The sequence below is a fragment of the Artemia sp. Qi Xiang Cuo genome, unplaced genomic scaffold, assembly GCF_049724085.1.
Source record: "Artemia sp. Qi Xiang Cuo unplaced genomic scaffold, ASM4972408v1 HiC_scaffold_22, whole genome shotgun sequence".
Taxonomy (NCBI): Eukaryota; Metazoa; Arthropoda; class Branchiopoda; order Anostraca; family Artemiidae; genus Artemia; species Artemia sp. Qi Xiang Cuo.
This window is the reverse complement of record NW_028297431.1, coordinates 2,096,293-2,123,652: the sequence shown is the minus strand read 5'-3', so window position 1 is coordinate 2,123,652 and position 27,360 is coordinate 2,096,293. Positions and strand designations below refer to the sequence as shown.

The following is a 27,360-nucleotide window of genomic DNA, read 5'->3' as shown; positions in this document are numbered from 1 at the left end:
AAGTTCATTGAATTTCTTTCTTTCAAATGCAAGAGTTGGGTTATGTCAGTAGTGTCTTGTCGTGGTTTAACTTGTCACAGTTACATTCACTTAATTTTTTAAAGTTTATTGAATTTCTTTTGTTGAAGTGCACAAGCTTGAATATTTCAATAGTGTTTTGTCATGGTTTACCTTGTCACAGTTACATTCTCTTCATTTTTAAAAGTTCATTTTGAATTTATTTCGTTGAAATACAAGAGTTGGAATATTTCAGTAGGGTTTTGTTGTAGTTTACCTTGTCACAGTTACATTTTCTTGATTTTTCAAAGTTCATTTTGAATTTCTTTTCAATGAAATGCAAGAGTTGGAATATTTCAGTAGTATTTAGTCGTGGTTTACCTTGTCACAGTTACATTCTCTTGATTTTTCAAAGTTCATTTAGAATTTTTGTATTGAAATGCAAGAGTTGGTTTATTTCAGTAGTGTTGTGTTGTTGTTTAACTAGTCAAATTTAAATTCTCTAAATTTTTAAAAGTTAATTTTGAATTTAATTCGATGAAATGTTAGATTTGGATTATTTCAATAGTGTTTTGTTTTAGTTTACCTTATCAAAGTTACAGTCTCATAATTTTTCAAAGTTCATTTTGAATTTCTTTCATTGAAATGCAAGAGTTGAAATATTTCAATAGTGTTTTGTCGTGGTTTACCTAATCATAGTTACATTCTCTCAATTTTTCAAAGTTCATTTTGAATTTCTTTCATTGAAATGCAAGAGTTGGAATATTTCAGTAACGTTTTGTTGTGGTTTACCTTATCACAGTTACATTATCTTGATTTTTCAAAGTACATTTTGAATTTCTTTCATTGAAATGAAAGAGTTGGAATATTTCAGTAATGTTTTTTCATGGTTTACCTTGTCAAAGTTACATTTTATTGATTATTCAAAGATAATTTTGAATTTCTTTAATTGAAATGAAAGAGTTTGAATATTTCAGTAGTGTTTTTATATGGTTAACCTTGTCACAGTTACATTCTCTTGATTTTTCAAAGTTCATTTTGGTTGTCTTTCTTTGACATGCATGAGTTTGAATATTTCTGTAGTGTTTTGATTTGGTTTAACTTATAACAGTTACATTATCTTTATTTTTTCAAAGTTAATGTTTTGAATTTATTTATTTTAAATTCATGAGTTGGAATATTTAAGTAGTGTTTTGTGTTTGCTTAAATTATCAGAGTTACATTCTAGATTTTTCAAAGTTCATTTTGGTTTTCTTTCATTGAAATGCAAGAGTTGGAATATTTCAGTAGTATTTTGTCATGGTTTACCTAATCATAGTTACATTCTGATAATTTTTTAAAGTTCATTTTGAATTTTTTTATTGAAATGCAAGAGTTGGATTATTTCAGTAGTGTTTTGTTGTGGTTTACCTTGTCACAGTTACATTCTCTTGATTTTTGAAAGTTCATTTAGAATTTTTTTCGATGAAATGTGAGAGTCGGAATATTGCAATAGTTTATGTATTGGTTTACCTTATCACAGTTACATTCTCTTGATTTTTCAAAGTTCATTTTAAATATATCTCATTGAAATGCAAGAGTTTGAATATTTCAGTAGTGTTTTGTCATTGTTTACATTGTCACAGTTACATTATCTTAATCTTTCATAGTTAATTTTGAATTTATTTCATTGAAATACAAGAGTTGTACTATTTCAGTAGTGTTTTGTTGTAGTTTACCTCGTCAAATTTACATTTTATTGATTTTTAAAATTTCATTTTTAATTTTATTTAATTTAAATGCAAGAGTTGGAATATTTAAGTAGTTTTTTGTAGTTGTTTAAATCGTCACAGTTATATTTTATTGATTTTTAAAAGTTCATTTTGAATTTCTTTTAGTTGAAATGGAAGAGTTGGAATATTTCAGTAGTATTTTGTCGTGGTTTACCTTGTCAAAGTTACATTCTCTTGATTTTTCAAAGTTCATTTTGAATTTTTTTTATTGAAATGCAAGAGTTGGATTATTTCAATAGTGTTTTGTTGTGGTTTACCTTGTCGCAGTTACATTTTCTTAATTTTTGAAAGTTCATTTTGAATTTCCTTCGATGAAATGTGAGAGTTGGAGTATTTCAATAGTGTTTATGTTGTAGTTTACCTTATCACAGTTACATTCTCTTAATTTCTCAAAGTTCATTTTGAATTTCTTTCATTAAAATGCAAGAGTTGGAAGATTTCATTAGTGTTTTGTCATGGTTTACATTGTCACAGTTACATTCTCTTAATTTTTCAAAGTTCATTTTGAACTTTTTTCGTTGAAATACAAGAGTTGAAATATTTCAGTAGTTGTTGTTGTGGTTTACCTCGTCACAGTTACATTTTCTTGGTTTTTTAAAGTTCATTTTGAATTTCTTTCATTGATATGCAAGAGTTAGAATATTTCAGTAGTGTTCTTTCGTGGTTTACCGTGTCCAAGTTACATTCTCTTTTTTTTTCAAAGTTCATTTTGGATTTCTTTCATTGAAATACAAGAGTTGGAATATTTAAGTAGTGTTCTGTCGGGGTTTACCATATCACAGTTACATTTTCTTGATTTTTCAAAATTCATTTTGAATTATTTAGTTGAAATGTAAGAGTTGGAATATTTCAGTAATGTTTTGTCATAGTTTACCTTGACACAGCTACATTTTCTTGATTCTTCAAAGTTCATTTGGATTTCTTTCGTTGAAATGCAAGAGTAGGCATATTTCAGTAGTGTTTTGCTGTGGTTTACCCTGTCACAGTTACATTCTCTTGATTTTTCCCAGTTCATAGTTGAAATATTTCAGTAGTGTTTTGTTGTGCTTTACCTTGTCACAGTTACATTCTCTTGATTTTTCAAAGTTCTTTCTGGAATTTTTTTTCATTGAAATGCAAGAGTTGGAATATTTCAGTAGAGTTTTGTTGTGGTTTACCTTGTCACAGTTACATTCTCTTGATTTTAAAATTTCTTTTTGGAATTAATTTAATTGAAATGCAAGAGTTGGAATATTTCAGTAGTGTTTTGTTGTAGTTTACTTTGTCACAGTTAAATTCTCTTGATTTTTCAAAGTTCATTTTGAATTTCCATTGTTGAAATGTAAGAGTTGGAATATTTCAAAAGTGTTTTGTCATGGTTTACCTTGTCACTGTTACATTCTTTTGATTTTTCGAAGTTCAATTAGAATTTTTTTCGTTGAAATGCAAGAGTTGGAATATTTCAATAGTGTTTTGTCATGGTTTACCTTGTCACAGTTACATTCTCTTGATTCTTCAAAGTTCATTTTGAATTTCACGCATTGAAATGCAAGAGTTGGAATACTTCAGTGGTGTTTTGTCATGGTTTACCCTGTCAGAGTTACATTCTCTTGATTTTTCAAAGTTCATTTGAAATTTCTTTCATTGAAATGCAAGAGTTGGAATATTTCAGTAGCGTTTTGTTATGGTTTACCTAGTCAATGTTACATTCTCTTGATTTTTCAAAGTTTATTTCGGATTTCTTTCATTGAAATGCAAGACTGGAATATTTCAGTGGTGTTTTGCCGTGGCTTACTTTGTCACAGTTACATTCTCTTGATTTTTCAAAGATAATTTTGGTTTCTTTCGTTGAAATGCAAGATTTGGAATATTTCAGTAGTGTTTTGTTGTGGTTTACCTTGACACAGGTACATTTTCGTGATTTTGTTAGTTTAGGTTAGGTTAGCTAGATCAAATTAGGTTAGGTTAGGTCACGACACTGTTCAAATGGAACTTGTGTGTGATTATTCTTCATAAAGATATGGAGTTCCACTTTAATTCTGAGTTTTCTCGAAGAAGAGCAAAATGTACAAGTTCTCTACTGAATTTTCTTAGAGAAGAGAAAAAAAAGTTAGCTCAATTCTGAAATTTACTAATGAAAATGAAAAAGCTTTCATTTCAGTTCCTAATTTCTCAAAGACATAAAAAAATTAAAGTTCAATTCTAAATTTTTCCAAAGAAGATAGGGATGGCTATACTATGATTGTGATTATTTACCATGAAGATAATAAGTTTTAATTTATTTCTAATTTTTCTGAAATTAAGTTCATTCATCTCACCACCAAAAGCAATAGGTTAGGTCAGGTTAGGTATAAATAAATATTAATAAATAATTAGAAACATTTCTCCATGTTTAAGTTAGGTTAGGTTAGGTTAGCCTATCATGAGCGCTAATGATAAGCTAAGCCAACCTAACTTAAACATGGTAAAAAGATTAAATTAGGTTAGTTTAGGCTAGATTAAGTTAGGTTATTTTAAGTTAGGTTAGGTTAGTTTAGATTAAGTTAGGTTAAGTTTGGTTTGTTTAGGTTAACCTACAAACGCGCGCCTACGTCGGTTAACCTAACCTAACTTAACCTAACATACTTTAATCTAACCTAACCTAACTTTACCTAATCTAACTTAATGTAGCCTAAACTAACCTAATTTAATCTTTTTACCGTGTTTAAGTTAGGTTAGCTTTGCTTATATTGAGCGCTCATGATAAGTTAAACAAAACTAACCAAAAATAAAAAAGGATAAAATTTTCTAATTATTTATTAATATTTATTTAAACCTGACCTAACCTATTGCTTTTGGTGGTTAGATGAATGAACTGAATTTCAGAAAAATTAGAAATAAAGTAAAACTTATTATCTTCATGGTAAATAATCACAATCATAGTATAGCCATCCCTATCTTCTATGGAAAAATTTAGAATTGAACTTTAATTTTTTTATGTCTTTGAGAAATTAGGAACTGAAATGAAAGTTTTTTCATTTTCATTGGTAAATTTCAGAATTGAGCTAACTTTTTTTTCTCTTCTCTAAGAAAATTCAGTAGAGAACTTGTACATTTTGCACGTCTTCGAGAAAACTCAGAATTAAAGTGGAGCTCCATATCTTCTTGAAGAATATTTACACACAAGTTCCATTTGAACAGTGTCGTGACCTAACCTAACCTAACTTGATCTAGCTAACCTAACCTAACCTAACCTAACAAAAATCAAGAAAATGTAACTGTGTCAAGGTAAAGCACAACAAAGCACTACTGAAATATTCCAACTCTTGCATTTCAAAGAAAGAAAACCAAAATTATCTTTGAAAAATCAAGAGAATGTAGCTGTGACAAAGTAAACCACGGCAAAACACTACTGAAATATTCCAATTCTTGCATTTCAATTACGGAAACCCGAAATGAACTTTGAAAAATCAAGAGAATGTAACATTGACTAGGTAAACCATAACAAAACGCTACTGAAATAATCCAGCTCTTGCATTTCAATGAAAGAAATTTCAAATGAAGTTTGAAAAATCAAGAGAATGTAACTGTGACAGGGTAAACCATGACAAAACACCACTGAAGTATTCCATTTCTTGCATTTCAATGCGTGAAATTCGAACTGAACTTTGAAAAATCAAGAGAATGTAACTGTGACAAGGTAAACCATGACAAAACAATATTGAAATATTCCAACTCTTGCATTTAAACGAAAAAAATTCAAATTGAACTTTGAAAAATCAAGAGAATGTAACAGTGACAAGGTAAACCATGACAAAACACTATTGAAATATTCCAACTCTTACATTTCAACAAAGGAAATTCAAAATGAACTTTTAAAAATCAAGAGAATGTAACTGTGACAAATTAAACTACAACAAAACACTACTGAAATATTCCCACTCTTGCATTTCAACTTAAGGAATTCCAAAGAGAACTTTGAAAAATCAAGAGAATGTAACTGTGACAAGGTAAACCACAACAAAACACTACTGAAATATTCCAACTCTTGAATTTCAATGAAATAAATTCCAGAAAGAATTTTGAAAAATCAAGAGAATGTAACTGTGACAAGGTAAACCACAACAAAACACTACTGAAATATTCCAACTATGAACTTTGAAAAATCAAGAGAATGTAACTGTGACAAGGTAAACCACAGCAAAATACTACTGAAATATTCCTATTCTTGCATTTCAGCGAATGAAATCCAAATGAACTTTGAAGAATCAAGAAAATGTAGCTGTGTCAAGGTAAACTATGACAAAACATTACTGAAATATTCCAACTCTTTCATTTCAACGAAAGAATTCAAAATGAATTTTGAAAAATCAAGAAAATGTAACTGTGATATGGTAAACCCCGACAGAACCCTACTGAAATATTCCAACTCTTGCATTTCAATAAAAGAAATCAAAAATGAACTTTGAAAAATAAAGAGAAGGTAACTTTGACACGGTAAACCACGACAGAACACTACTGAAATATTCCAACTCTTGTATTTCAATTAAAGAAATTCAAAATGAACTTTAAAAAAAAAAGAAAATGTAACTGTGACGAGGTAAACCACAACAAAACACTACTGAAATATTCCAACTTTTGTATTTCACCGAAAAAAGTTCAAAATGAACTTTGAAAAATTAAGAGAATGTAACTGTGACAATGTCAACCATGACAAAACACTACTGAAATATTCCAACTCTTGCATTTCAATGAAAGAAATTCAAAATGAACTTTGAAAAATTAAGAGAATGTAACTGTGATAAGGTAAACTACAACAAAACACTATTGAAATAATCAAACTCTTACATTTCATCTAAGAAAAATCAAAATGAATTCAAAAATTAAGAGAATGTAACTGCGACAAGGTAAACCACAGTAAAACACTATTTAAATAATCCAACTCTTGAATTTAAATAAAAAAATTCAAACTGAACTTTGAAAAATCTATAGAATGTAACTGTGACAAGTTAAACCACGACAAAATACTACTGAAATTTTCCAAATCTTTCATTTAAATTAAAATAAATTCAAAATGAACTTTGAAAAATCAATATAATGTAACTGTGACGAGGTAAACCACGACAAAATACTACTGAAATATTCCAACTCTTGCATTTCAATGAAAAGAAATTCAGAATGAACTTTGAAAAATCAAGAAAATGTAACTGTGACGAGGTAAATTACAATAAAACACTACTGAAATATTCCAACTCTTGTATTTCAACGAAAGAAATTCAAAATGAACTTTTAAAAATTAAGAGAATGTAATGACAATGTAAACCAACCATGAAAAAACACTACTGAAATATTCCAATTCTTACATTTCAATGAAAGAGATTTAAAATGAACTTTTAAGAATTAATAGAATGTTACTGTGACAATGTAAACCACGACAAAACACTATTGAAATATTCCAACTCTCACATTTCATCTAAAGAAATTCTAAATGAACTTTTAAAAATCAATAGAATGTAACTGTGACAATTTATACAACAACAAAACACTACTGAAATAATCCAACTCTTGAATTTAAATAAAAAAAAATTCAAAATTAACTTTTAAAAATTAAAATAATTTAACTATTATTAGTTAAACCACGACAAAAAACTACTGAAATATTCCAACTCTTTCATTTAAATGAAAAAAAAACAAAAAGAACTTTTAAAAATATCTAGAAGATAACTGTGACAATGTAAAAAAGTAAAAAACACTACTGAAATATTACAACTAATGCATTTTAACGGAGGAAATTACACAAATTAACTTTTAAAAATCAAGTGAATGTAACTTTTATAAGATAAACCGCAACAAAAACTACTGAAATATTCCAACTCTTGCATTTCAACGAAATAAAACAAAAATGAACATTAAAAAATCAAGATAATGTAACTATGACAAGGTTAACCACCTCAAAACACTACTGAAATATTCCAACTCTTTCATTTCAATGAAAGAATTCAAAAAGATCATTTAAAAATCAAGAAAAGGTAACTGTGATATGGTGAACCCCAACAAAACACTATTGAAATATTCCAACTCTTGCATTTCAATGAAAAGAAATTCAAAATGAAATTTGAAAAATCAAGAAAATGTAACTGTGACGAGGTAAACCACGACAAAATACTAATGAAATATTCCAACTCTTGCATTTCAATGAAAAGAAATTCAGAATGAACTTTGAAAAATCAAGAAAATGTAACTGTGACGAGGTAAATTACAACAAAACACTACTGAAATATTCCAACTCTTGTATTTCAATGAAATAAATTCAAAATGAACTTTTAAAAATTAAGATAATGTAACTGTGACAATGTAAACCATGGCAAAAGACTACTTAAATATTCCAACTCTTGCATTTCAATGAGAGAGATTTAAAAAGAACATTGAAAAATAAAGAGAATGTAACTGTTATAAGGTAAACAACAATATAACACTATTGAAATATTCCGACTCACACATTTCATCGAAAAAAATTCTAAATGAACTTTTAAGAATCAAGAGAATGTAACTGTGACAAGGTATACCACAACAAAACACTACTGAAATAATCCAACTCTTGCATTTAAATAAAAAAAAATTCAAAATGAACTTTGAAAAATTAAGAGAATGTAAATATAATTAGGTAAACCACGACAAAATACTACTGAAATATTCCAACTCTTGCATTTCAATGAAAAAAAAACAAAAAGAACTTTGAAAAATCTAGAGAATGTAACTGTGACAAGGTAAACGAAGACAAAACACTACTGAAAAATTCCAACTCATGCATTTAAACTAAATAAATTCCACAAATGAACTTTTAAAAATAAAGAGAATGTAACTGTGATAAGTTAAACCACATCAAAACACTAATGAAAAATTCGAACTCTTGAATTTCAAATAAAGAAAACTAAAATGAACTTTGAAAAATCAAGAGAATGTAACTGTGACAAGGTTAACCACATCAAAACACTACTGAAATATTCCAACTCTTGCATTTCAATGAAAGATTTTCAAAATGAACTTTGAAAAATCAAGAGAATGTAACTGTGACAAGGTAAACCACGACAAAATACTGCTGAAATATTCCAACTCTTGCATTTCAATGAAAAGAAATTCAAAATGAAATTTGAAAAATCAAGAGAATGTAACTGTGAGAAGTTAAACAACTACTAAAAACTAATGAAATATCACAACTCTATCATTTAATTAAAATTAAATTCAAAATTAACTTTTAAAAATAAAGAAAAAGTAACTTTGACGAGGTAAACTACAACAAAACCCTACTTAAATAATCCAACTCTTTTATTTCAACTAAATAAATTCAAAATGAAATTTTAAAAATTAATATAATTTAAATGTGACAATTTAATTCAGGTCAAAACACTAATTAAATATTCCAAATCTTGTATTTCAATTAAATAGATTTAAAATGAACATTTAAAAATAAAAAGAATTTTACTGTTATAAGGTAAACCACAACAAAACACTATTGCAATATTCCAACTCTCACATTTCATCTAAAAAAATTCAAAATAAACTTTGAAAAATCAAGAGAATGTAGCTGTGACAATGTTTAACACAACAAAATACTACTGAAATAATCCAACTCTTGCATTTTGATAAAAAAATTCAAAATAAACTTTGAAAAATCAAGAGAATTTAAATATGATTAGGTAAACCATGACAAAATACTAATGAAATATTCCAACTCTTTGCATTTCAACGAAAAAAAACCAAAATGTTCTATAAAAAATCTTGAGAAAATAACTGTGACAAGTTAAGCCATGACAAAACACTACTGAAATATTCCAGCTCATTCATTTCAATTGAAGAATTTCCACAAATGAATTTTGAAAAATCAAGAGAATGTAACTGTGATAAGGTAAACCACTTCAAAACACTCCTGAAAAATTCCAACTCTTGCATTTCAACGAAAGAAAACCAAAATGAACTTTGAAAAATCAAGAGAATGTAACTGTGACAAGGTTAACCAGATCAAAACACTACTGAAATATTCCAACTCTTGCATTTCAATGAAAGAAATTCAAAATGAACTTTGAAGAATCAATAAAATGTAACTGTGACAAGGTAAACCATGACAAAACATTACTGAAATATTCCAACTCTTGCATTTCAATGAAAGAAATTCAAAATGGACTTAGAAAAATCAAGAGATTGTAACTGTGATAAGGTAAACCACAACAAAACCATACTGAAATATTCCAACTCTTGCATTTCAATGAAAGAAATTCAAAATGAACTTTGAAAAATTAAGAGAATGTAACTATGATTAGTCAAACCACGACAAAACACTATTGAAATATTCCAACTCTTGCATTTCATCGAAAGAAATCTAAAATGAACTTTGAAAAATTAAGAGAATGTAAGTGTGATAAGTTAAACCATGACAAAACACTATTGAAATATTCCAACTCTTGCATTTCAATGAAAGAAATTCAAAATGAACTTTGAAAAATTAAGAGAATGTAACTTTGATAAGGTAAACTACAACAAAACACTATTGAAATACTCCAGCTCTTACATTTCATCGAAGGAAATTCAAAATGAACTTTGAAAAATTTAGAGAATGTAACTGTGACTAGGTAAACCACAACAAAACACTACTGAAATAAACCAACACTTACATTTCAATAAAAAAATTCAAAATGAACTTTGAAAAATCAAGAGAATGTAACTGTTACAAGGTAAACCACGACAAAATACTACTGAAATATTCCAACTCTTGCATTTCAATGAAAAGAAATTCAAAATGAACTTTGAAAAATCAAGAAAATGTAACTGTGACGAGGTAAACCACGACAAAATACTATTGAAATATTCCAACTCTTTTATTTCAACGAAAGAAATTCAAAATGAACTTTTAAAAATTAAGAGAATGTAACTGTGACAAGGTAAACCATGACAAAACAAAATTGAAATATTCCAGCTCTTGCACTACAAATAAAGAAATACAATGAACTTTAAAAAATTAAGGAAATGTAACTGTGACAATGTCAACTACAACAAAACACTACTGAAATATTCCAGCTCTTTCATTTCAAATAAAAAAATTCAATGAACTTTTAAAAATTAAAAGAATTTAACTGTGACAAGGTAAACAACGACAAGACACTAATGAAATTATCAAACTCTTCCATTTCAACGAAAGAAATAAAATGAAAATTTAAAAATTAAGAGAATTTAACTGTGACAAGTTAAACTATAACAAAACACTACTGAAATATTCAAACTCTTTAATTTAAATTAAAGCAAAACAAAATGAACTTTGAAAAATAAATATAATGCAACTTTGACAAGGTAAACCAGGACAAGAAACTATTGAAATAATCCAACTCTTACATTTCAGAGAAATAAATTAAAAATAACATTTAAAAATCAAAAGAATGTAATTGTTAAAAGTTACACCATTAAAAATCACTACTGAAATATTCCAACTATTGCATTTCAATGAAATAAACTAGTAATGAAATTTGAAAAATCAATAGAATGTAACTCTGACAAGCTAAACCTAAACAAAACACTAGTGAAATCTTCAAACTCGTGCATGCCAAAGAAAGAAAGTCAAAATGAACTTTTAAAAATCGAGAAAATGTAAATGCGAAACGGTAAACCACCAAAAAACACTACTGTAATATTCAAAATCATGAATTTCAAAGAAAGAAATTCAAAATGACTTTTGAAAAATCAAGACAATTTAACTCTGACATGTTTAACCACAACAAAACATTACTGAAATAATCCAACTCTTGCATTTCAATGAAATAAATTCAAAATGAACTTTGAAAAATCCAGAGACTGTTACTGTGACAAGGTAAACAACGAAATGAAACTATTGAAATAATCCCACTCTTGAATTTCAACAAAAGAAATTCAAATGAACTTTCAAAAATCAATACAATTTAACTATGACAAGTTAAACAACAACGAAACACTACTGAAATATTCCAACTCATGCATGTCAATGAAATAAATTCAAAATGAACTTTGAAAAATCAAGAGAATTTAACTTTGACAAAGTAAAAAACGACATAACACTAATAAAATATTCAAACAATATAATTTCAATGAAAGAAATTTAAAATGAACTTTTAAAAATCAATAGAATGTAACTGTGACACGCTAAACTTTTACAACACACTACTGAAATATTCCAAATCATGCATTTAAAAGAAAGAAATTCCAAATTAAATTAGAAAAATCAAAAGAATCTATCTGTGACACGGTAAGCAGGAATAAACAACTACTGAAATAGTCCAACCCTTGTATTTCAATTAAAGAACTTCAAAATGAACTTTTAAAAATCAATAGACTTTATCTGAGACAATGTCAGCAGCGACAAAACACTGCTGAAATATTCCAACCCTTGCATTTCTATGAAAGAAATTCAAAATTAACTTCGAAAAATCAAGAGAATGTAACTGTGACAAAGTAAACCACGTTTAGAAGGGATATTAGGAAAGGAACTTGCTCTGAAATGTCTTTTGAAAGGTATAACATAACATAACATAACATAGCATAACGTAACATAACATAAAATAGCATAACATAGCATAACATAACATAACATAGCATAACATAATATAACATAACATAGCATAACGTAACATAACATAGCATAACATAACATAACAAAACATAACATAGCATAACATAGCATAACATAACAAAACATAAAATAAACTAACATACCATGGGGTATCCGGGGGGCCCTTGGATAGCGGGGGGGACATTTGAGGCGGGGGGGCTGCCTTCGGGTTGGGGTGGGTGAGTGATGGGTGTCCTTTGGGGTTGGGGTAGAGGACCTCACGACACTGTTCAAATGGAACTTGTGTATTATAACGACCACAGAGTTTCACCCTCAAATCCTCTTCTAAAATCATCTTTTAAAATCGTCTTTTAAAATGTCTCTAACTGTTTCGCCGAAATAATTCCCTATAATGTCTAAAATTGTTTCGCCCAAATAATCCCTAAACGTAATTTCTGCGTGTTCTTCTTTGTTTTTGACATCTCTGTGCTGTCACATTTCAAATTACTAGGAAACCCTTTCGTGAATCAATCTCTTAATTGCTAAGATCGAAACATTCGCCCGGAAACAACTCTCTTGAAAGAACTCCAAAGATATTAATAAACATTCGCTTGGGAACAATTCTCTTTGGAAACAACAAATTAATTCTCCTTTCGTGAATCAATAATTCTCCTTAGAAACAACATTAATTCCCCTTTCTTGACAAATCAATCAATCATGACATTACCTGTCAGACATTAATTAAGTTTCCCGGAAACAATTCTCTTCGAAAATACATCAAAGACATTAATTAACTTGACGTCATCTGTCAGACATTAATTAACTTCCCAGGAAACAATTCCAGGATCATAACATTCCCCCCTATCGGGCACTTGGCCAAAAACAACAACACAATTGGAGAAAGAGGTCATTGACCGATTACGCAATCATTCTCCCTAATGACTCTATGCCCATATTTGGTGTACTGACACGATCAATAGGGGCATCTCTACTGAGAGGCAGATAATTTTTTTGTTGAGTACCGAGACACCAGACGTGCAGGTTTTGGAATTAGGTATTTAGCTCCAGATATTTGGAATGATATTCCAGCTTGCATTCGGGAGGCTGAGCACATTTGGTTATTTAAAGCAAAATTTAAGAAATTTTGAGAGGGCAGCTAATTTTGGTATTATTTATTATCTGATTTTTTTCCATAGTTGAGAATTAGAGGATTGTAGCCATCTATCATCAGACTTTTCGAGCCTTCCCCTGGCGGTTGTGTGTATATACATTTTATTTTGTAATTATTAGTAAATAAATAATTTGTTCAAAAAATTTGTTCTAATTAAACGATCCTTGTGTTTCAGGATTCGTTTTTACAGAATTGGGACAAAATTTAAACTTTAGCGCAAAGAGCGAGACGTTGAGGAGGGGGCAACCCCTTCTTATACGTAATAATTTCCGTTCATTTTAAGTATTAATGTTGCTCCTTACTTTCAGTCGAACAAAATTTTTTTTCTGATCGTTTTTTTAAATAAAGCCAGGATACCTGCCACCACCTCTACGGAAAAATACCCCTCCCTAAAGAAATATCCTCTGGACAATTCAATCTTGGCGAAAATTTACCCCGGACATAACATCTCCACGCGTAAAATTGAATCGGTAAAGGGAAAGCAAGACATAAAGAAATTTCGTATATAAATTCTGGCAAATTCACCCAGTATAAAATTTCCTCTGGAAATTTTACCCCTTGGAAACTATCCTTTCCATTGAAAATTCTCCCAGCAGAAAATTTATTCTCCCCTCCCTAAAAATGTTTGCGTACTTCCCAATAACAAATAAAGCAATGGGCGAATTTTATCAACTTTCTCCAGGGGCTCTAGGGGGTCATTTTATCTCCAAAGACACAGTTATTGGGCCTTTCAACTATGCTGAACAAAAAAGCTATCTAAAAATTTTGATTGGCCGATTTTGGGGAAAAAGTGGCATGGGAGGGGGCCTATTTTCCCTCCAATTCTTTTGGTCACTTAAAAAGGGCACTAGAACTTTTCATTTCTGTTACAATCAGTCCTCTCCTGACATTCTAGGCCCAATGGGTCTATACGATCGCCCCTGCGGAAAAACACCAACTTTTTGATCACCCATCAAAATCCAAACAAATATCGTTGAAATATTAATCGTTTTTTCTGCTTTACCGAAATTATTGTATTCATAAATCTTTACAGTTTCACGAAATGTAATTAAACGAATAAAAAAGGGTTTTCAACTGAAGTAAGGAGCAAATCTAAAATTTAAAAAAAAACATAAATAACTCTGTATAAAAGGGGAGCTGCCTTCTTTTCGACACCTTGCTCATTAAAAAAAGTTTTTTAGTGCTTTGAATTTTTTTTTTTGCAATTGTAAATTTTCTCTCAAAACTTAGAAAAAAGTAAAATTCACAGTAAAGAGTAGGGAGCTAAGGAGGAGACAGCCCCCTTCATACAAAGAATAATATATTCAAATAGGTTTCAAATCTCTTCATTGCTTTTAGTTGAGAAGTTCTTTTTTTATTTAATTTCTGATTGTTTTCTAAATCATACCCAGGCCTAACCAAAATATAACTTAAGATACCGGTCCCTTAAATCCCTGGTCAATTGCTTTTACAAGGTGTAAATCGATAATTTTACATAGATTAGTATCGTCCTGCGTTTAAACTTGTAACTTCAATTTTGGATATTATTTGAATATGCTTAAAAAATTGGCGATGAATAGTAATTTTGGCAAAAAGTCCTTGTTAATATTACTACTAAAGAATTTTGGTTGGATGAAAAGGATGGATGGATGGAAATTCTGTGAGACTTTTGATCTTCTACATAACTGAAGCCATCACAACCTCTAAAATAGGATTTTCTTATCGATAAATACATTGCATATCTTTTTTTAAATCCGTTGCTGAAATTAAAATTGCTGAAAACTAAGTTCCTAGTAGTATTTGCCACCCCAAGGAAATTTCATGGCGAGGCTGATGATGACCTGCTTAGTAGTAAGGCCATAGGGAATATGAAACTTACATGGAAACTTACACCTGAGACACTACACTTACACGTTAACATTTTAAAACGCTGGCACGGTTTTTGTTATTGATAAGAATTGCGCAATGAATGTACCGTTTGACGTAGACAGACATTAGAGTTAGACATGGAGATTTTAAAAAGTTGGCACACTACAAAGTGCCCCAGCATGTTATGAAACAATAGTCAAGGTTCTATTGCACAAGAAATTTCTATCGATCTTTGGAAATGGTTAGCGATAAAATTTTTTGGCAATTGGCATTTTTGTGTGATAACAGGTACCATTCATTGTGATGATAGCTCTTAAAAAAAAGAAAAGGGTTTAGCATTTGCAAATACTTCGATGGGTTCAATATAATAGACAAGTGGTGTTTTTAACAGGGTTGTCAGTTTAAAATAGAGTCTAACAAAGGCTTGTTAACTCAGGCAATTTGTTATAAACGGATATTTATATTCTAGTCGCTTCTTGTTCCCCCAATTTTTAAAAGCGGGTGTTTAAAACTAAGAGGAAACTGGCCACACCAAAGAGTATTTATAATATTGTCACTGTTAGGTGACCTAATTTTTAAATTAGTTTGTTTACTTAAAAGAGTAAACTGGCCAGACCAAAGATTATTTATATTATTGTCTCTTTTAGTTACCCACATTTTTCATAGAGTTAGTTTTCTACTAAGGGGAAACTGGCCACAACCAAGATTAATTATATTATTGTCACTTTTCGGTCCCCAAATTTTTCAAATAGGGTGTGTACAACTAAGTGTAAACTGGCACGACAAACGATTATTTATATTTTTGTCCCTGTTATGTCCCCACATTATTCAAAGAGTGTGTTTACAAATAAGAGTAAACTGGCCCGACCAAATATTATTTATATTATAGTCACTTTTAGGTACTCACATTTGTAAAAGTGGGTATTTAAAAATTATTTGGACACTGGCCCGACCAAAGAGTATTTATATTCTAGTCACTGTTTGTTCACCCAATTTTTACACGTGGGTGTTTTAAACTAAGTGGAAACTGGCCCGAACATAGTATATTTTAATTCTTGTCACTTTTCTTTACCCTAATTACTCTCTGAGGGTTTTTACAACTAAGAGTAAACTGGCAAGAACCAAGAGGATTTATTTTTTAGTCAAATTTCGGTCCCCCAAATTTTATCAGTGTTTTTTTAAAAAGTAGTTGGACAATTACCCGAACAATGAGTATTTATATTATTTTAACTTTTGGTACCCAAATTTTTTAAATTGTGTTTTTACAAATAAGTTAAACACTGTACCAACCACAGAGTATTTATATTCTTTTCAGTTTTCTTACCCCAAATTGTTCACCGAGGGTGTTTACAACTAAGACGAAACTAGCCTGACCAAAGAGTATTTATATTCTTGTTACTTTTCGTTCCCCCGATTTTTCAAAGTGGGTGCTTACAACTAAGGGGGAAACTGGCCCGACCAAAGAGTATTCATATTCTTGTCACTTTTCTTTGCCCAAGTTTTTCAAAGCGGATGTTTACAACTAAGAGGAAACTTGCCCCACAAAAGTGTATTTATCTTCTTGTCAATTTTAGTTCACCAAATTTTTAATACTGGGTGATTTCAACTAATGGTGAAACTGGCCCGACCAAAGAGTATTTATATTCTTGTCACTTTTCGTTCCCTCAATTTTTCAAAGCGGGTATCTACAACTAAGGGGGAAACTGGCCCGACCAAAGATTATTTATATTCTTGTCACTTTTTGTTCCCTCAATTTTTCAAAGTGGGTGTTTACAACTAAGAGGAATGGCAGAAGGATGTATTAGCGAAGTTATAGTGGAGGGCGAATTGCTAGCGAAAAACCCATGTGGATGAGTTGAAGTAATTTTTTTTAACAATAAATGACTGAAAAGTGTTTGATTGGCAATTTTAATATTTTAATATAGTTATTCGTTTTATTGGGTTATAGTTATATTGGTAGTTATTTTAATGTAGCTAATATAGTTTTAAGACGAATTCGGGTTTTATTTTTATCAGCTCCTGCAAGTTCTGTACTAATGAAGTTTTATCCTTTCTTAAATTCTAACCAAAAGGTTAGATCCTTTTTAATACACTGAATATGAAACCGTTAGTCACCCCTTTAAAACAATCAAATTACTTTCGTTAGTTTTCTGCAGTAATCTTGGTTAACACGATTATTTTCGTTGTATTTTTGTTGATTATTTTGCATATTAAAATTCTGCTCGAAATAAAAACTGTTTTTATTGAATCGTAAATGATACCATGACGTTTCTAAGGTCTATAGAGCGTTAGTCTTACTCTTGTTTTTGGTAATTTTGGTTTTGAAAGTTAGACTTGATTATTCATTGTCGTTTCTGTTCTTTTTTGGTGCTCAATATTTTATTTAAGTTTGAACATTTATTTAATCTCAAATCTTCTCACCTTGGTAGCTCTTAAATTCTTTTTTATTTTTTAAACGAATATATTTAATTAAATTGAAATAAAAATACCTTTCAATGTTTAGGAAAGAGCTTCTTTAGCAGTGTAAATATTAATAGGGCCTTAATTCTTCTTTGTTAAACTGAATGATTCACTTATTGCTAAGAAAATTTCAAAACCGCCTCTTATCGTTACAGGTTTCCCAAGTATGCAAATATATGCTCCTATCAGTAGGGTGCCTCGTCTGGATTCTCGGCCTTTACGTTCCTTCCTGTGCTATTCTCGGCATTTACGTTCCTTCTTGTGCTATTTGGGGAGATTACGTTCCATGGCACCTTTCCAAGTCAGATTACCAGACTGGTTTTTTGACAGTGTATAATGTGGTCAAACATGTTTTGAGATTATGTTCATAATTATATAATTTAAGCAGACATATTTTTTCTGTTATTAATAAGAATTTCATAAGAATATATGTCGTGAGTTTACGTGCACAATTTTTTTCTTAAAAAACTGGTATGATATAAAGTAGTCAAACATGTTTTGGGAGCATGCACGAAATTATGTAACTCAACCAGTGTTTTTCGAGTCAACATCCGTTTTTTTACGTCCTTGAAATTCCGTATAAAATGTTAATCACCAAGCGGATGAAAATTCACCAGATCTGGTGATAAATCACTAGCGGGCGCAACCCTGAGTGAAAGTAAGATTCATTATCTGGTAGGTTACTACAAACAGTTGGGTTCTAACATTCAGTTTTCTTATTATTTTGACATAGAAGAAAAAAACGATATCGAGGATTCGATTCCACTCAAGAAATTAAATTTAAGAGACAGGAGAATCAAAAGATTTCCATTTAGAAATCAGACCAAAATGGGTAATATTTGGGTTTTCTTTCTTTTATTCACATTTTAAATAATGTACGTATTATCTAATAGCCTACTGATTTTTTTCACTTGAAATATTATTTTAAACTAATTACAACAATAACAAATGAGTAATAGGCTACCATTTGATTCCCCGTGTTGTTTATATGAACAAACGTCCAAGGCCAAACAAAAAGTAGGTCGTTCCCGAATTGAGTGCGAAGAGGTCGCAAGAAAGGATTAAAAGAAAACTGGTGCTCATTAGGAGGGTGTGAAGAGGGTTGCTTTGAACATGTTGGTATTGAGGAGGAGCGTCCGCAGTTGTGTCACCCTCAGGTGGCTTGGTACTGTAGTGTGTTGCTAACAATATCAGTAGTAGTTTTTGATTGCGTCTTAAGCAATTTTTCATAATATAGTTATTTGCAGTCATGACGTCTGTATCCCAACCCCCAACCTCTGTTCAAAATTGGCATAATAGCAAATACACCAGCTCAAATAAACTAACACATCCTATTTCTCAATATTTATTGAATAATAAAACAAAAAATAACACTACTTTACTGAAAACAAAAACCGCCTCAGTTGCGACCCAATAATTTACCCAAGCATTTATTGTGTTTTTAAGTGTTCGTGTTGAAGTTTGTTCCGAACCCAATCATAATTTTTTCAAAGTGTTTTCTTTGTATCTACCGGTTTTATTTGGTGTTTGTGACCTTTCTTTTACTTATATTCTTTTGTTTATGCTCTGTCTTTTATCTTTTTTGGAATATATTAGCCTACTGTGGTTAATTTAGGCTATTGAGAATAGAAACATGTTGAGAAAACAATTCTTGCTTCAAAATATGTAGAAAATTTTTATTTAACGCATTTTGAAGACACTTTCATTATGCTTTAACCCCTTCCCCAATGTGCGAATATATAGCCCAAAATTGTAGATTTTCCTTGTTTTTCCGTTTCTTGATTTCGTCAGCGTTGATTCAATTTAAAGGTACACTGGTTCAAACAAAAATGACACATAACCAAATACATAGGAAAATCCTATAAACTGGAAATGCGATGTAATAGAAAAATTGCATAAATATTCCGTAAATATTTTCAAGTATTTAAGCTGTTTTCTTATAAGATACGGTCTTCAGTATTTTTTCTTTTTGTCAGGTTTTGTCAAAATTACAAATAAAAATTGAAAACACTTATGATTGAACTTGTTTTTTCTCAAGATATCTTTCTTCCAAGAGACTAAGATGAAAGTCCAAACGTGTATTATCGTTTTAAGATGCCTGTTGTTTGTTACTATAATCATGGTAGTAAAGTACACAAATGTCGAAGCAAAGTGGAATAAATGTCTCCAAATCCAAATTATGGAACCTGACATCGAAATTCATACGCTTAATGAGATCAGCTATCACCACGATTTCAACACGACCTTCTTTGTTGAGAGCAGCAACGCAGGATATTTAAATCCGCGATAATTTTGCTCTGTTGAAGCTGCCGCTCGAGCACAATATCCACATCCTATTGTGATTTATATGACTGGAGTTAAAGAAGAAAAAACGGCACAGCAGAATGATTGGATAAAGAATCTTACTAATGTCAGGCTCGTCCATTTAGACACAAAGAAATTCTTTACAAATGATAACTTAGGACGAATATATGAAGAAGTAAAGAGTACATCCTCCCACAAAGTAGAGCATGTGTCTGATTTGGCAAGAATTGCGCTATTAAAAAAATTCGGTGGACTCTATATTGACTTGGATGCAGTTTTAATGAAGTCCACGGCGCATCTTAATTCATTTCTTTTAAAAAACTTTGTAAACAGAATACTTAAATTCCGCAAAGGACAACCAATAATAGAGGCTCTGTGTCACCGTTTGAATGAAACAAAGTTCAACCCCATGTCGTGGAGTGGTTTAGTTGAAGAACTTATAAGAAAGGTTGTAGTGAATACTTGTAACTTCACGACAAATAACTTCGAAGAGGCCAGTCTGAATTGCAATGTAACGTTCCTAAATGAAAAGTATTTCTTGCCCGTTTTCTGGGGCAATTGGAAGGATTTGTTTGGAAAAGATATTGAATTTGAAACTTTTAAGCCTGAAGTGATGAAACATGCATACGCTATTGAATTTAGCAATTTCTTAACGTCGAATATTCCTATAATAAAAGGTAGGAGACAACTTTTTGAACAAGTTATGAAAAAATACTGTCCAAGCGTTTATCACACCTTGCCCAAGTTCTACTAGAGAAAAAACGTTGCATGGCATGGAAAAATTATTCGAAAAATAAAGTGAAGTTCAAAGAAAACAGGATGATTCTTCGTAAAATAAATAATGAAGTTTAGTAAAAAAAATGAAAAATTCATCCAAGATAGTAAGTGCAATTTGCCAGAGCCAAAACCCTCAAAAAAATTATCCTGTGACTTGATATTGGACATTGTTTTATATTTATCAATACAAAATTGGGTATTTGTTAATTATTCAGAACACACCGAAGAAGTGAAGTTAGGTTATAGTGAAGTAAAGGCTGTAGCGTAAAGCGACGTGTGGCATTTTTTTCACTTACAGCTGGCATTTTCTTTCCATTAATTTTTTATTGCAACGTCGAGATTGAATGCATCCAGTTTACTTAGGGGTAGGTATGCTGCTCGCATCCTTATTATCCTTTGTTGCTCTTTTATCTTTCTAAATAAAGCAAGGCTGTAGGCAAGTATTTTAAAGTATTTTTAAAGTATTTTTAGTCCAACCCAAAATGTCTTCAATCAACAGTATTTAACATCTAACATCAATAAGCAAACACAAATGTAGTTTCCCTGTAGCAGTTCTGAGAATGTCAAATCCTTTTTTAATTGAATTGTACATCCGCTTAACTAAATAGATGTCGAAATTTTCTTCTTTCTTCAAACTAATTTCAAAAGTTTATCAAAGGTTAAAAAAATACAAAACCATTTTTTATGGCTAGAATTACTTTATATTCTTTTATCTACGACGAATCGCACTCCAGAAGTTGAAATAAAGGTCGAAGAACCCCCTGTTATAGTTGATAAACCTATTCCTGTAGATACTATAGATAAGAAAGGTAAGATTAGAAATAAAACATCATCGTCTTTTAATAATGGAAGCTGGAATTCTTTTTTAGAGGATTTCAGATATAATTGAGCAGCAAGCTAAAAAGTAAGACTGAAATTTTGTTGCGGAAAATTAGAACATTTTAGCTCAAAGTATTTTTAAAGCCTGACGCTTTAATTTGTAAAATTAAAATATTTAAAATAAGTTTTAAATTCCACTCCTTATTGAATTTATGTTTAGGCGGAAAGATAGGCATTTCGGTAACTAAATGAAAAAATACACTACTGAATGGGAATTAAAATTTTTAAATTTATACACAGCATTTTTAAAAGCTAAACGCTTTCCAGGTAAAACATCATCACAGATTAGGTTGCAAAATGTGATTTTTTTAATATTTAAGTAAAAACGATCAGCATTATTTAGTTCATTATAAATGGCGCTTAAATATGTTTCTCCCGGGTCTAAAATATTTACAACCCTTACCCTGAAGACTGTGGGGGGGGGGTGTCTACCTCGAAGATATAATCTCCAGAATTTTCAACTACATTGAACAAAATAGCTATCTTAAATTTTGACTGGATGTGTCTCGGGAAATGGTGGCGTGGAGGGGATGTTAGTTGCCCTCCAATTACTTTCGATTATTAAAATGGGTAATAGTCATTTCCATTTCCAATCGAATGAGCCCTTTCCGAAGTTTCTATGACAACTCCTTTGATACGAAGTGCACTGGTCTAAAGGAAAAAAAAATATCACACTGTGCCAACATCGTTGTTTACTTAGTTAGCACTCTTGCGCTGCCTATGATACGCAATACAAATATTATTTTTCAATATTTTTAAGAGTAGCTATCTTGTTTACCAAACCAAAGCCATTAGATTTGTTTGAAAATAGGCTGCTTACCATCAGCTAAATATTTAAATTTTGAACTAGAACAAAAATGTGCCCCAAAGTTGAAAACAACATTTATCAAGAAGGAGATGTCCTTTTTTTGAAACCAAAACAACTGATTTTTTTTTATATTGGTTTGCTTACCAGCCATTTTGATTTTAAATTTTAAAGCTGAGTTTAAATGTGGGCTAGAAATTTCCCTCTAGAATGTTTGAAAAAGGAGTTTTCTTATCCTTATGACAAAGCCTGTAATTTTCTTTTGAAATGCCTTGTTTTCAAAATTAAAGCCAAAAAATATCAAAAATTTGAAAATTTGAAAAATTTCAAATTTCACAACCTTTGCCAAAAGTTTGGCATATTATCCAGTCTTAACAAAATTAGCATCCGATTCTGTTCGAGGACAGATACAGACTACAAAAAACTGTACCGTGTATTATCTTTTGAGGATCAAAAACTTACTGAATAAATCAGTTTTGACTTTTTAGGTACAAGTTAAGCTCTTTTCACGCCTCATATTTTTTTTTCAGTAGCACATTGTCAGCACAGAAATTGCAATTTTGATTCTAGTGATGAACTGTCAACAAAGCATCCTAAGAAATAAATACCCATCTACATTCAAATTCCAGTCGTTATTTTTCCTAGAAGCCCAAAGAACCGATTTTGGCCAAAAAAAAAACTGCATTCACTTTGTAGAGAAGAAGTTTCACTTCACTACGAATACTTCCAGTGTCAATGCACCCAAAAGAGATGTCGCCAGTGTAATCAGTGCAATAGGTGTCGTCGGCGTAGTAGAAAAAGTGTAAACATAGGTTCAAATAAACACAACTTCAAAACAATAGGGAAATTTTTTCCAAGACAGTGCAATTTAAATCGGTGAATATTTCGGCCCTATGTCCAAGGGCCGTCTTCAGCACAACATTAAAGAAAAAATATGTATAAAAACCAACTTACATTAAAATACGAAGTTTAAAACTAAAAATGCTTTTAAAAAACGCTTTTAAAAAACCTTTAAATATAATACTTTAGTAACAAAATTATAGGAATTATGAACAGAGAATTATGGAAACCAGCCCATGTTTATATCTGTTTTTTTGCTGCCGTCAATTTTATCATATAGGTCATATTTTCATCGTTTTTTTTCAAAATTAATTTAACTTGTGTTTTTCATTGACCGGAAATATCCTCCTTTTTTTCTTCGTAGTTTTTTTTTCATTTTGTCATGCATAGCCTGTGTGATCTTTCAAATTATTGAAAACAAGATCAATAGAACAATGTCCAACATAAAGTCACGGGATAATGTTTTTGAGGGTTTTGGCTCTGGCAAATTTTGCTTAGTATCTTGGATGAATTTTTCATTTTTTTTACTAAACTTCATTATTTATTTTACGGATGATCATAATGTTTTCTTTGAACTTCACTTTATTTTTCAAATAGTTTTTCCATCCCATATAACATATTTTCTCTAGTAGAACTTGGGCATGGTGTGATAAACGCTTGGACAGTATTTTTTCGCAACTTGTTCAAAAAGTTGTCTCCTACCTTTTATAATAGGAATATTGGACGTTAAGAAATTGCTAAATTCAATAGCGTAAGCAGGTTTCATCACTTCAGGCTTAAAAGTTTCTAATTCAATATCTTTTCCAAATAAATCCTTCCAGTTGCCCCAGAAAACGGGCAAGAAGTACTCTTCATTTAGGAACGTTACATTGCAATTCAGACTGGCCTCTTCGAAGTTATTTGTCGTGAAGTTACAAGTATTCACTACAACCTTTCTTATAAGTTCTTCACCTAAACCACTCCACAACATGGGGTTGAACTTTGTTTCATTCAAACGGTGATACAGAGCCTCTATTATTGGTTGTCTTTGCGGAATTTAAGTATTCCGTTTACAAAGTTTTTTAAAAGAAAAGAATTAAGATGTGCCGTGGACTTCATTAAAACTGCATCCAAGTCAATATAGAGTCCAGCGAATTTTTTTAATAGCGCAATTCTTGCCAAATCAGACACATGCTCTACTTTGTGGAGGATGTACTCTTTACTTCTTCATAGATTCGTCCTAAGTTATCATTTGTAAAGAATTTCTTTGTGTCTAAATGGACGAGCCTGACATTAGTAAGATTCTTTATCCAGTCATTCTGCTGTGCCATTTTTTCTTCTTTAACTCCAGTCATGTAAATCACAATAGGATGTGGATATTGTGCTCGAGCGGCAGCTTCAACAGAGCAAAATTCTCACGGATTTAAATATCCTGCGTTGCTGCTCTCAACAAAGAAGGTCGTGTTGAAATCGTGGTGATAGCTGATCTCATTAAGCGTATGAATTTCGATGTCAGTTTCCATAATTTGGATTTGGAGACATTTATTCCACTTTGCTTAAACATTTGTGAACTTTACTACCATGATTATAGTAACAAACAACAGGCATATTAAAACGATAATGCACGTTTGGACTTTCATCTTATTCTCTTGGAAGAAAGATATCTTGAGAAATAACAAGTTCAATCATAAGTGTTTTAAATTTTTATTTGTAATTTTGACAAAACCTGAAAAAAAGAAAAAATACTGAAGAGCGTATCTTATAAGAAAACAGCTTAAATACTTGAAAATATTTACGTAATATTTATGCAATTTTTCTATTACATCGCATTTCCAGTTTATAGGATTTTCCTATGTATTTGGTTATGCGTCATTTTTGTTTGAACCAGTGTACCTTTAAATTGAATCAACGCTGACGAAATCAAGAAACGGAAAAACAAGGAGAATCAACAATTTTGGGCTATATATTTGCACATTGGGAAAGGGGGTAAAGCATAATGAAAGTGTCTTAAAAATGTGTTAAATACAATTTTTTTTACATATTTTGAAGCAAGAAATGTTTTCTCAAGATGTTTCCTTCTCAATAGCATAAATTAACCACAGTAGTCTAATATATTCCAAAAAAGATAATAGACAGATAATAAACAAAAGAATATAAGTAAAATAAAGGTCACAAACACCAAATAAGACCAGTATAGACAAAGAAAACACTTTGAAAAAATTATGATTGGGTTCGGAACAAACTTCAAAACAAACACTTAAAAACACAATAAATGCTTGGGTAAATTATTTGGTCGCAACTGATGCGGATTTTTTTTTAATTAAATTAGTGTAATTTTTCTTTTCATTATTAAAAAAATATTGAGAAATATGATGTGTCAGTTTATTTTAGCTGGTGTATTTGCTATTATGCCAATTTTTAACAGAGGCTGGGGGTTGGGATACAGACGTCATGACTGCAAATAACTATATTATGAAAAATTTGCTTAAGACGGAATCAAAAACTACTACTGTTATTGTTAGCAACACACTGCAGTACCAAGCCACCTGAGGGTGACACAACTGCGGAAGCTCCTCCTCAATACCAACATGTTCAAAGCAACCCTCTTCACACGCTCCTAATAAGCACCAGTTTTCTTTTAATCCTTTCTTGTGATCTCTTCGCACTCAATTCGGGAACGACCTACTTTTTGTTTGGCCTTGGACGTTTGTTCATCCAAACAACACCGGGAATCAAATGGTAGTAGCCTATTACTCATTGTTTATTGTTGTAATTAGTTTAAAATAATATTTCAAGTGAAAAAATCAGTAGGCTTTTAGATAATACGTACATTATTTAAAATGTGAATAAAAGAAAGAAAACCCAAATATTACCCATTTTGGTCTGATTTCTAAATGGAAATCTTTTGATTCTCCTGTCTCTTAAATTTAATTTCTTGAGTGGAATCGAATCCTCGATATCGATTTTTTCTTCTATGTTGAAATAATAAGAAAAACCAAATATTAGAACCCAACTGTTTGTAGCAACCTACCAGATAATGAATCTTACTTTCACTCAGGATTGCGCCCGCTAGTGATTTATTACCAAATCTGGTGAATTTTCATCCTCCTGGTGATTTTTCTGTCTTTATTCTTGAATCTAATGATTTTTGGTGATTTTCTTTTTTAATTTAGTCGTTTTTGATGATTGTCAGTTAATTTGGTGATTTAAAAGTGGTTGACATTCCATGTATGATTAGTTTTCACTGTCTTACTACGGTCTTCAATGTCTGACTTTCATATTCTATGTCTTATTCTTGTTTCAGAAATACAGCAGCTATGAAAGCATAATGAAACCTTTACAGCATAATGAAACCTTTTGCCTTAAATCCTGCAAAAGATCTAAAATAAAATTTATTTAATTGAATAAAATGTTGTTTATTTCAACACATTAACAAGCTCAAATGGGCAAATTTGCGTTTTCTTCAAATAAACATAAAGAATAAATATAACACAGTCTATAGACACACAAATACTATATATCCCGATGTGGAATCTTCAATTTATATACTTTAACTAGAAAAATCTCTTGTCCCCTGATTCGAAGAAGAATTACCTGACCTTAGACCCGCCAGAGGCACCCAGGGGATCCACGTGTTTTCGCCAATATTTTCTGAATTTGGCAACTGCGTATATGTCTTCCCAATCGGGTTGAAGAAAAACATTGATACTTCGCAGATTAGACTGGTATGTTCCTTGCAAAGTATTCCGAGGTCTTACCCATTTTCGACATCCGTTTGGGTGTCATTATAATGTGGCTCTTAGGATCTAAATGTCCTGTTTTCAGATAAAATTGCTCATGTATTTCAACCTCCGAATTCTAATGATATCAGCCCATGATCGCCCATGCAGGGGGAGCACCCGCAAACCCCCTTGGCTGAATGATGCTGCCTTATTTTTTTACTTTAGTTCTGAGATTAATATTGTATATCATTAAAAGAACCAATTAGAAGAGGTTTCTC

At 30.8% G+C, this 27,360-nt stretch overlaps 2 pseudogenes; one reads left to right on the top strand and one right to left on the bottom strand.

Moving 5' to 3' along the window:
• The first annotated feature begins 19,684 nt into the window (after positions 1-19,684).
• On the top strand, positions 19,685-20,834 carry LOC148939045 (lactosylceramide 4-alpha-galactosyltransferase-like; annotated as a pseudogene).
• Positions 20,835-24,006: 3,172 nt separating this feature from the next.
• LOC148939044 (lactosylceramide 4-alpha-galactosyltransferase-like) lies at positions 24,007-24,883 on the bottom strand (annotated as a pseudogene).
• Between the last annotated feature and the right edge of the window lie 2,477 nt (positions 24,884-27,360).